Source organism: Saccostrea cucullata, unplaced genomic scaffold, assembly GCF_032062105.1.
Source record: "Saccostrea cucullata isolate Sc308-1 unplaced genomic scaffold, CSIRO_AGI_Scuc_v1 ctg2554, whole genome shotgun sequence".
Classification (NCBI taxonomy): Eukaryota; Metazoa; Mollusca; class Bivalvia; order Ostreida; family Ostreidae; genus Saccostrea; species Saccostrea cuccullata.
The window spans coordinates 34,080-38,642 of NW_026935139.1; the positions used below are offsets into that span (position 1 = coordinate 34,080).

Genomic DNA, 4,563 nt, shown 5'->3' on the forward strand with positions numbered 1-4,563 from the left:
AGAAAAAACTATCGTCTTATTATTGTAAAGGAAGCAAGAGTTCCAATACCTGTATGTTTTGTTATTTTTTTCTTCAAATAATACATGTACTTGCAACCGAATGAAAGACTCTCAATGGTCACTTCCCTTACTTGTATGTTAAAATTGTACTTCCTGCAAAGGAAGTCCAAATATCGATTTTCAGGGTATTTTTTCCTTTACTTGACAATGCTGTTGCAAAGTTGCAATAAGCATAGAGAAACGAATAAAATTTTGAAGAAAAAAAGTTTACAGACCGTTTTCATCCCATATATTACTAGTATCTAGATCTCAGCCATGTGAAATATTTCTTCCAAAAAGGCATGAAAACAATCAAAGAAAAATTGTGCAATATAAGATACTAGTTGGATCCGGGCCACAATTAAAGGGTGAAGGTCAAATGGCTAAAACGTAGCACATGTAGGAAATTCATATGCCTCCCTTTCAATGATAAAAATAGAAATAGCTCACATGTTTTAGATACTTTTGGGGTATAGAATAAAAGTAGAGTGTCTAAAGTTTACAATGATATGCAGCAAGGTGCATTTCAAGCAAAAATTATGCCTAGAAATATGAATTGAAAAGAGCATTCATTTGGTTTGTTTTTGCCAAGCGAGAGCTATCCCGAGGTCATGACGTCAGAAGTTTATTAATAACCAGGGAATTCCACATTCAACACCCCTATTTCTGGATGTGAATATTGATCTGACACATTGCTCTATCATGTGGTCAAAGATATTTTGGAAATGAAGACTTTTAAAAAAGTTACAAAGAAAATAAAACACATGTTTTTACTATATAAGTCTATATGTAAGCTAATTGCGGTCCGGGTCCTTATGATGGGGTGTTTGAGGGATTCCCCTGAATTTATTTTTAAAGATATTACAATGAAATTTTGACAGGAGGTGGGTTATGCATTTTGAAATAGTTTCATGAAAATTTAAAAAAAATATTTAAGCATTTTAAAATTCATTTTTATAAAAATTTAAATTTTTTGAGTGATTGAAAAAAAAATTAAATTATGCATCCCAGAATGCAATATTTCAGGGGAATTGATATGTCGGTGAAAAAGGTCACATTAGTGCATTCATTGACCAGTCAAATAGTTCCTTTTTAAAAATAGAAAAACTGTTTTGTAATGTGTATTTGCATGTGTATTCTTAATAAGGGGTCCCTTTGAAGTCATAGATGAAAGACGAGGTGTTTATTGGAAATGACAGACAAGCTATCCATTGATTTCCCCCACCCAAAATAAGGCGCAATAAGGTGGTGATTGGGCCAATATTTACAATAACATGTGCATGGATTTATTTGCAGGAAACCGCACGTGGAAATGGGATTCAGGCTTTGCCCGACTCATAATTGCACATGCAGGCAGAGGTTGTGTATTGGAGTTTATAATTTCAGGTAAGTGGAAATTATGTTGTGTAAAAATATGTACTTTTCACTAAAGTAGAAATGGGGGTTGATGGGTTTGTCATTTCAAGGAAGATGGGGGGGGGTATAGTTTGTAGTTTTTGACAAAAATATTGATCAGTAAGTAAGTAAGTATGTATGTATGTATGGATGCATGTATGTACATGTGTGCGTATGTGTATGATGTGTCTTATGTATTTATGTGGAAGTTTGGGGGTTGTGGCCTGGTGTTAATTTTTACACGTTTCTTATACGACTTTGTATAGTAGGTATCTTTTCGAATAATTTGGTTGGCCCTGAGAAGGGCCGTTTTGTCTTCGTCTTGGCAACTCATGTCTGGTAGTAGGTGTGATCCTCTGGATTGTCTCCCTTGGACTGTAGGTAGGTGGGTTTGGGATCAAGTTGCCCTTTGTTGTAGGTGCATCTGGGTTTGGTCTTTCCTTTTCTAGCCGCCGCATGTTGTTTTATTAGCGTAGCTTTTCTCTGCATTTCTCGCCTTTTAACTGCTTTTCTCTTTCTGTATTCTCTCCGATAGGCATATTCCTGGTCAATGCTTTTTAGGTACTGATGTGTGTGGCCGGACAGTGGCAATGTAATCTCTGCTGCTTTCATGGATGTTGCTAGTCCTGGACTGTTGTTTTGTCTTAAAATCTCAGCTGAGAGGATTCCTTCAGCATTTCTTGAATAGTTGGTGTGCTTAGGTAAAACTTCGCTGACTGCTCTGTTAAGACCCTCACATTTCTGAGTTGACGTGTTGAGTTTCATTTCCTCAATGGCACTTTGGCTAAGTCGCATCTCAAGAATGACTTTTAACAAGTGCTTGTCATTTTCATTCAGGTGCAGGGATGTCAGTTTGTTCGGGGCGAGGATATAAGACTGATTCCACCAGTTGTGTCTGTCTCCACCTTCACACACCACTGAATTCCTTCGACATTTTGAACAGTCTCCTGAGTAGCAGAGGATGGTACTTTCTACGACAAGAGGAAGTTTACTACAGATGATGTTGATGTCTCCAGTGTAGGTATCCATGAGTTTCTTATAGACTAAGCTGCACCGGGCCTTTACATCTTGTGCAAAAACTTTTCTCATGTCGTCTAACCTCGTTCTTGTTTTGCAGGGAAACATCTCGGGGCTGAAGTGGGCACTGCGACACTGCCGGAACTGGGCTCTGCTGACATGGGTTGGGTCGGCCAGTCGAGTGATTTGCCAGTCTGGATGAAAAATACGCATGGCATCTTGGAATCCCTGGGCTGACCGGGCATCACCGTCTGTTGTGGCGTGCTTCACCTTGAACCCGTCCGCTGCCAGATCTTCGCCTATGGATTTAGCCATCTCGTACTCTGAAAGAGGTGAGAACATTTCAATATTAGCTGTGCAGTCTTCATGACCCCCCGGACAATGAACATCATAACCATTACCTCGAAGCCAGGTTCCAGTCCAGCAAAGTTTGTTCTGCATTGCCGTGCCAATAATATACTGTTTGTCGCTGTTGGTCTCGCATGCAATGGCGTAAGCTTGTGATGCATTGTAGCCTGGCTTTTTGCTGCTACCGAAGGTTATGGAGTTGTAGCGTCCATCTATGGCAATGTCCAGTTCCTCTGGATGTTCTTGACCTTTGACCTGGTTGATGGCCTTAACCAGTTGTCTCTTCTCACCCATGTCTTTTTTATTCAGGGCTAGAGTGGCTGTGTTGACCTGGTTGCTGGCCCTTTGCATGGAACTGCGGTTAGGAGGTGGAATGTCCAAGGCAGCTACCATTTCCCGACTGCGTCGATTCCCCATGGAGGTGTTCTGCAGGGCTAATTGAAAGTTCCAGTTGATACTGGCAGGATTAGGGCCTGGTTTGTTAAAGGAAGGAATTTCAGTGTATAATTTATAGTAATTTGTCTGAAAATTACATACCGTACACATTAGTCTCTTCTGCCATCCAAACCCCCATTTCCTCTGTCCTGAGTATTCCCACACTGGAAAATTACAGTGCTTGGCCTGGTCAAAGTGGCATTTGGCTGCATCATTAAACATTTCCAAGACCAATGTTATGTCAACAATGCGGTTTCCCTCAAACTCATAAGACGTCTCTTCATTTTTTAGCTCCTGGCATGGCTCAGGTCTGGGACGAAGGATCGGTGTCCTTGAGATGTTTTCCTGGCCTTCAGCAAGGGGATGTGCTGTCTCGGTCTCTGGGGATCCCTGGATGTTTGACGCTGAACTTGAAGCTCCTGCGGCGTTTGACGTAGCCTGATGAGCCTTAATATAATGAGTGTTCCCTTTTTTAAATCCAAAATTAAGATTTTTTCTTCTTTTATGGTCACCTTTCATTGTTTTCATGTGTAGTGAAGAGTGGATTTGAAAGCAAGATTGAATTATGACAATGTTTATTTGGACACTTTTTTAGTGGTTTTTACTGCAATATATTCCTTTGACAATCACCTGTCAAAACAGACTCCCATAGGGTATTAAGATTACCTATACAAAGACTCTTAGCCAATCAGCTGCACATGGCCCCTCTTCACAGTCAGGAAAAAGGATATGGGGGTGGGCTTAAAAATCTGTTTATTTTGAATGTTATGTACACTTTTATCAGTAATGTGATACATCATTTGATTTATGAATAAATGTACTTAAAATGTTTACCCCTATTGTCACTCTCAGATTTTCATGATAGATTTTATATTTCTTAATTTAAGAAAATTTTATGAAAATGCAGGGTACAGATCATCAAATTACCTAGAAATCTAAAAATCTTGTATTTTACATATTTAAGAGTGTGTGTGTGTTTAAGAGGTATCAACAACTTACTTGTAATAATTAGTTCCTTTTATTGTCTAACAGTTTTTACATATTTCAATTTTAAAATTTCATACTTGCCATTTTTTGCCATTTTCTTTCCTGTATTGCCTTAGTATACACAATATGTAATTGTACATGTAGATATCAACCAATTTCAATCAAACTTGGTATATTAGTTAAGTAGTATCTAAGGATTTCAAATATGGCCTTAAAATTTTTTAATGAATTTTATGCCTCCATATAGGATCCGGGCCACAATTAAAGGGTGAAGGTCAAATGGCTAAAACGTAGCACATGTAGGAAATTCATATGCCTCCCTTTCAATGATAAAAATAGAAA

At 38.6% G+C, this 4,563-nt stretch overlaps 1 long non-coding RNA gene across 1 annotated transcript; it reads left to right on the forward strand.

Moving 5' to 3' along the window:
* Positions 1-875: 875 nt before the first annotated feature.
* Positions 876-3,283, forward strand: LOC134241998 (uncharacterized). The gene is made up of 4 exons (XR_009986778.1): positions 876-1,425; positions 2,272-2,451; positions 2,552-2,783; positions 3,109-3,283. It is a non-coding gene; the product is annotated as an uncharacterized LOC134241998 (long non-coding RNA).
* The last annotated feature ends 1,280 nt before the right edge of the window (positions 3,284-4,563 follow it).